We start from the raw sequence: 12030 nt of genomic DNA, 5'->3' as shown, positions 1-12030 counted from the left end.
TTATATTTCACATTCACATGAGAGGAAAATAGTTCTGACAATTATGTATGTATTATGCATGTATTTAAATTTCTCTGCTACGATATGTAAATAAACTAGACACGATCTCGTTGCGAGCAACGAGGAGGTCTTCCGTTCGATTTTTAGAATGAAATATGACATCATCGACTTTGATTTTCGACAACAAAACATGTTATGGAAAAAGGAGTGAAGTACTAATGCTTTATTGTATCGCTTTTTATAAGTTCTCTTGCTTTTTTAAATACTTGCATTTCTTTCAATTAAGATAGAAAAGATCAAACTTGTTTACCTCTCGTCCCTCAAAAACCCTAATTGGGTAACGCAAGAGAAAATCATTATATTCTAAGGATATATAAACGTATTATACCTAATCTAGCTTTAATAACCTTTCATAAAATGGTTCTCATTAAAGGGCTATAGATAAAAGATTTTAGAGCTCTTTGATTCCCTAATTTAAGTGGCAAGTCCCTTTTTCTTGGATTCAAATCAATGGACATTTAGTTCTGAACACATTTTGTCAACAAGTGTTTAGAAATTCGCTACCGTTTTGGAGATATATGAGAAAGAATGTTTTAGGGGCCGATCCCTGATCTTCTTTTAGGGGCCGTTTAACGAAATTTTGAAGGTTGCAATTTGTTGAGAACATCATTTTGAACAACTTTTCTTCTGTACTGCATTACAAAATATTTTTCCTTTCTGAGATATGGGTGATCAAATTTTTGGACTTATGGCCCCTAAAACCCTTAATTACGTAACACATTATAAAATCATTACATTGCTTTGATACATAACTATAAGATAAACAAATTTGCTTCTATAATATTTCACAAAATATCCCTCAATAAAGGGTAACAGATTAAAGACTTTAGAGCCCTTTTGTATCATTTTGAACAACTTTTCTTCTGTACTGCATTTCAAAATATTTTACCTTTCTGGGATATGGGTGATCAGAATTTGGGACTTTTGGTCCCTAAAAACCCCTAATTAAAAAACACATGACGAAACCAATACATTGCTTTAGTACAAAACTGCAGAATAAACACATTTGCTTCTATAACATTTCACAAAATATCCCTCAATAAAGGGTTATAGATAAAAGACTTTAGAGCCCTTTGGTCCCCTAATTTTAGGGGCCAGCCCCTTTTTCTTGATATCAAATTAAAGGTTATATAATTCTACACAAATTTTGTTCAACAAGTGTTTAGAAATTTGTTACCGTTCTAGAGATATATGAGAAAGAAGGTTTTAGGGGCCGATCCTATAACTCCTTATAGGGGCCGTTTAACGAAATTTTGAAGGTTGCAATTTGTTGAGAACATCATTTTGAACAACTTTTCTTCTGTATTGCATTACAAAATATATTTCCTTTCTTGAATATGGGTGATCAAAATTTTTGACTTTTGTCCACTAAAAACCCTTAATTACGTAACACATGATAAAATCATTACATTGCTTGAATACATAACTTTGAGATAAACACATTTGCTTCTATAACATTTCACAAAATATCTCTCAGTAAAGGGCTACAGATTAAAGACTTTAGAGCCCTTTGGTCCCCTAATGTTAGGGGCCAGCCCCTTTTTCTTGATATCAAATAAAAGGTCATATAATTCTACACAAATTTTGTTCAACAAGTGTTTAGAAATTTGTTACAGTTCTGGAGATATATGAGAAAGAATGTTTAAGGGGCCGATCCCTTATTTTCCCATAGGGGCCGTTTAACGAAATTTTGAAGGTTGCATATTGTTAAGAACATTAATTTGAACAACTTTTCTTCTGTATTGCATTACACACAGGATGAATGACCATCTTTAAGTTCTCCTTAAAGATAGCTTAAAGATGCTTAAAGGAAGCTTAAAGACGATCTTTAAGCCACCTTTAAGCTACCTTTAAGCTATATGTGTTGCTTAAAGATGGCTTAAAGAAAGCGTAAAGATGGCTTAAAGGCAGCTTAAAGACTATCTTTAAGCCACCTTTAAGCCACCTTTAAGGACAACTTATAGGTCCTTAATGTCCAAACTTCTTTAAGCCACCTTTAAGCCACCTTTAAGCCACCTTTAAGCCATTAAAAAATGTTTAATTCAATATTGTGCTTAATTTCCAACAAAATGTATTAACTTTATGAAAGAAAAGGTATTAAAACGGTTTTTGTTCTAGAAAGAAAAATGAAAAAAAAAAACACAAAAAAAACCGGCCACGATGAGAATTGAACCCGGGATCCCTAGTTTACTAGCAACACCACACTTCCTCTGCGCCACGGCAACTTACATATATATGAGCGTTTTTATATCCTATATATCAGTGGATATTGAATCACTGTATTGAATGTGTTTACTTGAAAAGATTTTGACAAACCATTCAGTTTGTAACAATCAATTATATCTAATTTATAAATTACATGCATGCGTGTATTTAGAATGAAATACGGAACTTGGTCTTCAGTGAACAAAAATATATTATACCTAAATGGAAACCGTTAGGTTCACTATAGTAGGCTTTCTTAGTTAATAAATTTAAACCGAGTAGATATACGTTCATCTAATTTATAGCTATAAAAATGTAAGAAAGAAAATGAAATCATTTCTTTTATTAAATGCATTGATACTATTAGGGTATTTGTTCAATTTCCCGCAATTTCCCGGTTTTCATGATCGCGGCGCCGTTCCAATATGTTTAATATTTACATGTAATTGTATGTACATGATTTTTAAACTATCAATTCTATAACAAACAAAATTACCAATTACCGGTGACGTATTTACTGCATGTGGCAATTGCAAATGACTTGTACATACAATTGTATGATGTGCCAGGCCGGGTATATTTGACATATTTACCCTTATACATATATTTAAATAATCAACCCCTATTTATGATCACCGGTACATTAATTAATTAGCCTCAAGATTTTACTCTTACATACATGTATCGTTAATTTGTAGACGTAACATCTTTGAAACCCAGAGCTAGGAAATAATACTTTGAAAATGAATTACAAAATTAATGTAAATTAACTTTTATTCACTAGACTTATCGTATACTCGTACATACTAAGATTCAACGCCTTTAGAAACCCTGACGTGCACCTGGGCACACGACACACCTGTTGTGTATATCTTGTATATTCTGTGTTAGTTCCAGGGGTTTTCTTAAGTTGGACAAACAATAGACTTTAATTAGATATACACAAACATGCACCTGGGCACACGACACAACTGTTGTGTATATCTTGTATATTCTGTGTTAGTTCCAGGGGTTTTCTTAAGTTGGACAAACAATAGACTCTAATTAGATATACACAAACGAACAAAACTATGTCTAGACAAACAAAGCAGTAATATCCTGCCCGATATAACAAAGGCAGTTGAGAGTCTTTTCATCTTTAACATGTATCTAGCAGATCTAGAGTTAGAAAAATGAAAATTGAAAAAAAAAATACAAACCTTAAACCGATTATCAAATTAAATCATGCATTTTTGGTTCATTATCTTTATTTTGTTTAATAACCGGAGGAACAGAGAGAGAGAGAGAGAGAGAGAGAGAGAGAGAGAGAGAGAGAGAGAGAGAGAGAGAGAGAGAGAGAGAGAGAGAGAGAGAGAGAGATATTTTTTTCACTGGTTAATTTAAAATAGGAAACAAACATACTTTAATTAGTTTTATGCACATATTAAGATACAGAGACTGCGCTCATCCCTACAATAATTTTGAAACCCCCAAAAAATTATAAAGAATTTTATAACGGCAATCTGTGTCCATCGGAGCGGTGCTGATGATAGCGACCTGTGTTTAATGGCGCGACGATTAAAACCGCCTGGAACACCCCCCCCCCTTCCTTGGAAATTATATTATCACTCTGATGACCCCCTCCCATCTCTATAAAAGAGCTTTTGCATTTAATATATGTTTTTATTGTTCAGCTTGATCAATATTGACTTAAAGGCCACTTAAAGACAGTGTAAAGGCAGTGTAAAGAGAGCGTAAATGCCACTTAAAGATGCTTAAAGGTGGCTTAAAGAAGTTTGGACATTAAGGACCTATAAGCACTTGCTTAAAGGTGACTTAAAGGCGGCTTAAAGGTTGTATAGCCTTTAAGCTCCTTTAAGTCACCTTTAAGCCACCTTTAAGGACTTGCTTAAAGATGGTTTTTCGCCCTGTGACAAAATATTTTTCCTTTCTGAGATATGCGTGATCAAAATTTTGGACTTTTGGTCCCTAAAAACCCTTAATTACGTAACACATAATAAAATTATTATATTGCTTGGATACATAACTGCGAGATAAACATATTTGCCTCTATAACATTTTACAAAATATCCCTCAGTTAAGGGCTACAAATTAAAGACTTTAGAGCCCTTTGGTCCCCTTATTTAAGGGGCCAGCCCCTTTTTCTTGATATTAAATGAAAGCTCATATAATTCTTGACAAATTTTGTCCAACAAGTGTTTAGAAATTGGTTACCGTTCTGGAGATATATCAGAAAGAAGGTTTTAGGGGCCGACCCCTTATTTCCTTATAGGGGCCGTTTAATTAAATTTTGAAGGTTGCATAATGTTAAAAACATTCATGTGAACAACTTTCCTTCTGTATTGCATTACAAAATATTTTTCCTTTCTGAGATATGCGTGATCAAAATTTTGGACTTTTGGCCCATAAAAACCCTTAATTACGTAACACATAATAAAATCATTACATTGCTTGGATACATAACTGTGAGATAAACATATTTGCCTCTATAACATTTCACAAAATATCCATCAATTTAGACTTTAGGGCCCTTTCGTCCCCTAATTTGAGAAACCAGCCCCTTTTCCTTGATATCAAATGAAAGGTCTTGTAAATGTAAAAAATTTCTACATTACATATGTTAACAAAATATTTTTTAGAAGACAAATATGAATGCCAAATGGCACATCTACAATCTATTGTCTACAATCCCTGAAAGTTTGAACTCAATATCTTTTACCGTTTAGGAGGAGGTCCCTGGTCAAGCCGACCCTCTGAAAATCGCTAAAACGTCACTATCTTAAGAACGGAAATGACGTCATCAAAATAAAAAAATGTATATTAAGTTTAGATCAATATCTATTAGATCTGAAAGTTTCATGGAAATCGGCCGAGCCGTTTTTGAGAAATCGCGGGCACAAAATTTGTAAGAAAAAAAAAAGAAAAATAATAATAATAGGGAAAAAGAAACCGTACGAAAACAATAAGGTCTTCCGTTGTAAAACGGAAGACCTTAATTACAAAATGGAGAGTTTAAATTAAAACCACGTACGTTTTAACTTATGAAAGATATAAACCATGTATGTTTACACTTAAAAAAGATATTTTAATAAACAGTCTACTTTCTTATATGATCAGTAATTCTGTCTAAAAATATTTAACAAACATTGTTTAAGATTTGAGTATTTCCTGTTGAGATAAAATAGAATGGTGGGATTGTTTGGTAGACGGTGAAATACTGAAAAATATATTTCTATATACTATATAAGAGTAAATACATCTATGGAAAATACTTACAAAGCAAACAACCATCTTTTCTGACACCAGTTTAATTGGATTTAAAATGGGTTTGTGTTCAAGGCATCAAATGATTTTCAGTTGCTTCAGGACGAGATATAGACACCTGCAGTATGACATATATTTTTCATTTAAGATATCTAACAGTGACATTGAACAATAACCAATTATTATCTTTTAACATCTTGTGATCTTTGAATCCTGGGTTCTTACGTTATTTCACTTTCGTTTAAAGCAATTCAATAAATTTTATGATAACATTCAACAGGCCAAGTTTTGAAATTTTAATATATCCCAAAATCGTGATTATATCGTTTAAGTGCTGTACTTTCATCTATAATAAAATCTAAAAGTATCTCAATCTACATTAATATACGGATATTAGGCAAAAAAAATTCTTTAATATAACAATCCACTAGTGCAGTGAATAAAAAGTGTATTAAAATATTTTTCAGGTGGGTGTAAAATGTTAAAAAATAAGATAACAAGCATAAAATAAATCTCTCTATAAACACGAATGACTCACTGGGTTCTCTCAGTAAATTTCGTCCTCTAATTGCCCACGTTAGATTTTTAAAATACCGAGTTGAACTATTTTCTGATTTGTAATTTACTTCTTTCTTTTTTTTATAATTCCTTACAGGGAATTAACTCAACAAATAAATCATTGTTGTTTTCAGCTCACCCGGTGTGTAAGCTTAACTTCTTTTTTTCTGATCACATGTCCAGATTCGTCTGTTTGTAAACTTGCCATATTTTTTACTTTTCCTCCAGAATCAAGATTGCAACTGGCCAATATTGACCAAACTGAGTAAACCACACCCCTCTCTGAAGATGAATCAAAAGTTTTGTAATGAAGTGTCTTATTCTTCTTTTTTTTTAAAGTTGTTAAAAAAAATCAGGGATTGATGATCCGAACAACCATATCTAATAAGTCAAATGTACAGTAAAACTCGGTAAAGCGAACTCCGATTATTAAAAGTTTAACTGCATAACTGAGTAGATGTGCTTTACCAAAACAAGTCAAGGACATATACTAGTATTAATGTACATTAATTTTGTGCAATCATTATTCTTATTTCTTCATATCAATCTATACGTATTTACTTGTAATTCACATTTCTTCATATTTGTTTTAAAAAACTTAAAGATATTCTACTCAAGCACAATAATGTTATGAAACCAAGACCAGATAAGAAACATTAAAGGAGCTAGGTTTATCGTTAAAGAGAAATGCAAAATGACACAAACATTTGGCTTAAAATTCAGAAATACACAGGAATGCTTTCCAATAGCGATTCTTTTCTCTTCATTCATTTTTTGTAGATCTCATTACTAAGACGAGGCTGCAATATTATAAGAATTAAAAAAAAGGAAAATTAGAGGAAGTTATATACACAAAAAAACTCACTGTTACTCGGTTGAGCTATATGGCCCATAAACCTCTTGTTTGATCTTTTTCTATTTAATTTTTTTTTGTTTTAAAGTACAAGTTATGAATGAAATTTTGCTAAAAATGAGTTTCCGCATGGAAATCAAACCATAAAACTAACAGCCACGTGTTCAATCTTCGAGTTCCGACCTCGTATTCTTCTAAACTTTATTAAACCTGAACTTACAAAGATCCTTGGCGGTTACTTAATGCTCCAGCGATCTCCCAGGGGCGGTTACCCTGGCCGCTCTGTCACGATCGGGCCCAAAAAACACTTTATTGGAATTTTTTGTCAGTTTTGCTATTAACTGAATCACTGTCATGAATATGTATGCTGGATAAAAAACAACAGAACTTGTAAGTCGTCACTGGTACAATGGAATTCCCGGTGTGTCTACTTAGCTCTGCTTGTTGCTATACAGAATGAAGGACAGGACGTCAACCCTACAGAAATCCAAGTGTAATAAAATAGACAATGAATAAATGTGGTGCGGATAAGAAAAAATTAGTTCTGAATTTAGCTATTCAGGTAATTTGCATACTATATAAATTCTCTCTCTCTCTCTCTCTCTCTCTCTCTCTCTCTCTCTCTCTCTCTCTCTCTCTCTCTCTCTCTCTCTCTCATTGTACACTGAAGTTTTCAACAAAGCTAAAATAATTTGTGGGAACAACAATTAGGGGAGGAGCATATGGAGTAGTTGACGTGTTTTTATAAAGACATTTTGATTAACAGATCTTAGTAGAGTCTTTAAATAAGAATAAAGAATTTAACCAAGAAACGTTTAGAATGTTTCTTTTTCTGGTCTCTTTGCTTCCATAACATTACCTACACATTATATAAGGAAGAGATTTTATACGATGCTTTAGCAAGGGTTGGTTTTGTTTCACTTAATAAAACCTAATTAGAAATTAGTTCAAGGTACATAAAAACCGCACAAAGGAGTCCAAGGTATCGAAGATTTTTGCTGATGTACGGATGAGCACGGTTCCGCCATTACAAAATATAGCTATATGCATTGTTGCGTACAAAACACAAAAATGTGCATACATTTATATAAATCATAGCCAGATACTCTCGTTTAATGGTAAACATAGCTGTCAAACTGGCGAAAGTAATGAAACTCGGCACGTCAAATACGCGTCAATCCATCCAAAAACATTACATTTGAATTTTATAAATAATAAATTCCAGCATTTTACAATTTTACAGAGGACAATGATTTTAATAAAATGTTTATTTAGATGTATGTATCTATTTAAATGTATTTTGTAATTACATCATCGTTTTAAAATTTCAGTCCGATTTTATCATTATAACAAAATAAACACCGTGGCCTTGGCGTTCTGAAGTAACGAACAGCTATTCTTGTATAATATGTACAGCATAACGATATTACATAGAATGCTATCTAGTCTTGTTACGGATTTCCATTAAATTTCAATGCTAAAAATTCTCATAACTCAATAAAATACATAATATTCTCCAAAATGCAATACTATATTCCTTCACATCTTTTAGACAACCAATTTAAAAATTCTATAAATCATCCAAGAGAGGAAATATAAAAACCAAATGTCGTGCCAGGTATGACTTTAGAGAAGTTACAATGTCTGCTGACAACTTGCGCCATCTACCGCCCAGGGCTGCGTGTTTCTGGAGTCGCTACTCCGGCCCTGCCTATACTTAAACGATCTCTGACATTGACAGCGACCGTTTTACCAATTCCACGACATCTCGCATTAATCTGTAATGCCTTATACTTTTGTATATATGTATAGTTTGCACTCTGTTGAAAGACAGATATGTCTTTCACATAAGCTCAATTGCAATTTCATATGAAGAATTTTTAGTTTTTATTCTTAGTTTTAGCTTACTTGAGCTGAAAGCTTAGGTTGGAAATTTAGATAAACTTTTGTTGATGCGGCTGCTATTCTGTCTGTCCATAAACTCTCCTTATTTTGCCTTCTTCAGAATCACTGTGCCAGTTTTAATCAAATTTGGCAAAAACTCCATTGGTATTTCAAAATTGTTCAAACGAAGGATCCGACTCCTACGCAAAGGAGATAATAACAGAGAATGGGGTGGGGTATTTTAATTTTTTACATGCTCCAAAAAAGACGGTGGCCACCTCCATCTTATTTTACTTTTTTATATGTAAAATAAAATAAAGAAAATGTTTGCCGCGAGAAAAAGGGGGAGCCCCCTCCCCTCGTCCCCCCCCCCCCCCCCCCCCCGATGCTACGTGTCTGTTAAGAACAATTCATGACTCAAAGAGTGAAATATATTTTTTTTATAATTAATGTAAAAGCAAGCAACATCATTATTACTGCTCAGGTGAGCGATATGGCCCATGGATCTCTTGTGATTTTGAAAATTTTAGGTATTACTAAATCTAATACTGAGTCAAAATTGAAACACCATATCAATGCTGGTTTTTTAAAAATTCTTTTAGTGTACGGAATAACATCGGAAAAGTTTCATTTCAATATTACTTGTATTTTTCATGTTAATAATTAACACAACCAATACAGATATACAGATTTTGGCTAAGTAGTAAACACTCAAATAATGGTGAATTATACCCTTTTTGATAAGTCAAAGCTTGTCAGCTGAATAGAAGGGGAAGGGGTGGTGGTGATTGGTCGATTAATATTAAAAGAGCTGAATTGTACTTAAGCTTTTACTTCAAAGCACAAGAAATCCCTCACCAAACCCCTTGACTGAATGATTTGGCATACATCGTTTTCGAAAACATCCAGAAGTCAAATTAATTTAGGTCAATAAACTAAATGATAAATACTGGATTTATATTATTTGTGTTTGAAAAAGTCTTAAACTTACAAAATTTTAGAAAAACAATTTAGAATTTCCATAGAAAAATTAACAACATCGAACAAAATATTATATAGACTGTCTGACCCACTAAGTGCATGTATTCTTCTGGAATAATTCGACTTTGCTGCACAATCAAAGCCGGGTATCTCTTTTAGAAAACGAGTCAAGCAACCGGGATTCCTTAAGAAAAGAGGGCAATCAATAAAAATCAAGGTAGATAAAATTAGGTCACAGCTTGCTATACGATGACAAATGGATTTATAATGTGAGGAATTTAAGAAAATATGTCTTTCATGTATTGTACACCTTTAGTCGTGTGGGCCTAAAATTTTCACGAAGAACAAAAAAGATCGAAATTCTGAAATATCATTTACTGTTTTTATTGCTTTGTGTCTGCAATTAGTCTGTGCTAATCGGTTTCTAAAATAGACATGCTTGTTCTAGAGCGTTATGTGAACAGCGCCCTTTACGTATGGGAGTCATGTATATAGTCTGCTTACCTGCGCGCCAAGGTGAGCGCGCTCTGGGGAGCCAATAAGGGGCCGGGAGGGTGAGGAGGAGGGTGAGTCAGAATGTTCAGTTCAGTCTGAAATAAAACGCAGCGAAGCAAACAATGTACTAAATAAGTATGTCATACAAGATATATTACTCATAATGGATGGGAAAATGAGATTTATACAGACAATAAAAACTACTGACTTATTGTCCCTCTCGAGATCAATTTCTAAAATTCAATTTCCTCCACAAAATTACATAAATTGTACAAAAATTAGGATTAAAATGTGAATCACATAAAGCTAGAATAACTGTAATTTTGCTCGCTTCTAATTGGATAAATCAATATTTCTAATATGATAAAGATTAACACGAGAAAGGCAAATTTTGGTTTAGCATAAAACGTAATTAAGTATTGATAGATTCATGTAAAACAGAAAATTTGTCCTCATTATTACGACGGAACTAGTAAAAATTTAATTACATAAAACTCCAGCCAAGACATATATAATATGGACTGTATTCAATACTGTGGTTTCATCAATATTCGTTGAATACCAATTTTCGTGAATTTCGTTGTTAAGTTGATCCACGAAATTAAATGTTCATTGAAGTGCAATTTCTATTAAGATTTTGTATTGATAGGGTCATTGGCCTCGAATTTACGTATCCTTGAAACTGTGATTTTCACTTTATCCACGAAAATTGATACCCTTGAATATAAATGAAACCACAGTATCATATGAACTGCACATACATTTTTTCATTAATATAAGACTTTATGTCTTACATTTAGCACTATTGTTTGCGTGCATGTACTATGAGTATCTATTAAAGTTTTACTATTTCGCTTCTAGACTCTCTTGGATCTCAGACCTTTCCAATGGCCTCATTGTACTACAGTGTTTCACCATTGTCCCTATTCTTTTAATAATCGAATGCCTTCTATCCTGTCCTTCTGTGTCACATTGTGTTGCACTGTACTATGTAAAAGTATTGTCGGCTGTACTGTTAATCTTGTATCGATGGCCCTGCGTGCCAGCTTATTTGGCATCTCGTTGATAGTAGTTTTATTAGTCTATGTTACACCTTTATAGGTACTCAATGGTCACATGTATTTTACATTCTCTTTATTCAAGTACACGTACAAAATACCTTACCTTAAACCATGTGAGGTACACAAAAGCAGTACAATTACGATATATTTTAGGACACACGACTGTTTAGTACTGAATTTGCCAAGTTGAAATGACCATGTTTAAGTACGATTTTATTAATACAGTGCTTGTCTAGTACACAATGATTTACTAGTACATATTCACTAAGTTATAACAAGTTACCAATCTTAAGGTAGATGTTCAATACACGAACAACCAACTACACTGTTTATACAGAGTGTCTGAACAAGTATACACTAGAACCAGGTCTAAACCTAGACAGCTAGAAACCACAATAACATTGGGTTATCTAGTTCATGAGATACTCTAAACGCAATATATTTAGTGTGATTGCTATTTGGCGGAATTTTAAAAACAAATTAGCGATGATTTATATTAGTGTATTTCTGAATGACTTTTCGTATACATTCATGAATATCATTTAGCGTTGTACTTAAATTTAGCAGGAGCGGCTTTCCGCCAAAAACGCTAAAAATAATACACAGCCAAATGTAATACGTTGACAGTATCAGCAGCCATTTCCGTAACGATGGCAGATATATACATTT

This window comes from Crassostrea angulata, chromosome 6, assembly GCF_025612915.1.
Source record: "Crassostrea angulata isolate pt1a10 chromosome 6, ASM2561291v2, whole genome shotgun sequence".
In the NCBI taxonomy this organism is placed as follows: Eukaryota; Metazoa; Mollusca; class Bivalvia; order Ostreida; family Ostreidae; genus Magallana; species Magallana angulata.
This window is presented reverse-complemented; position numbering follows the sequence as displayed.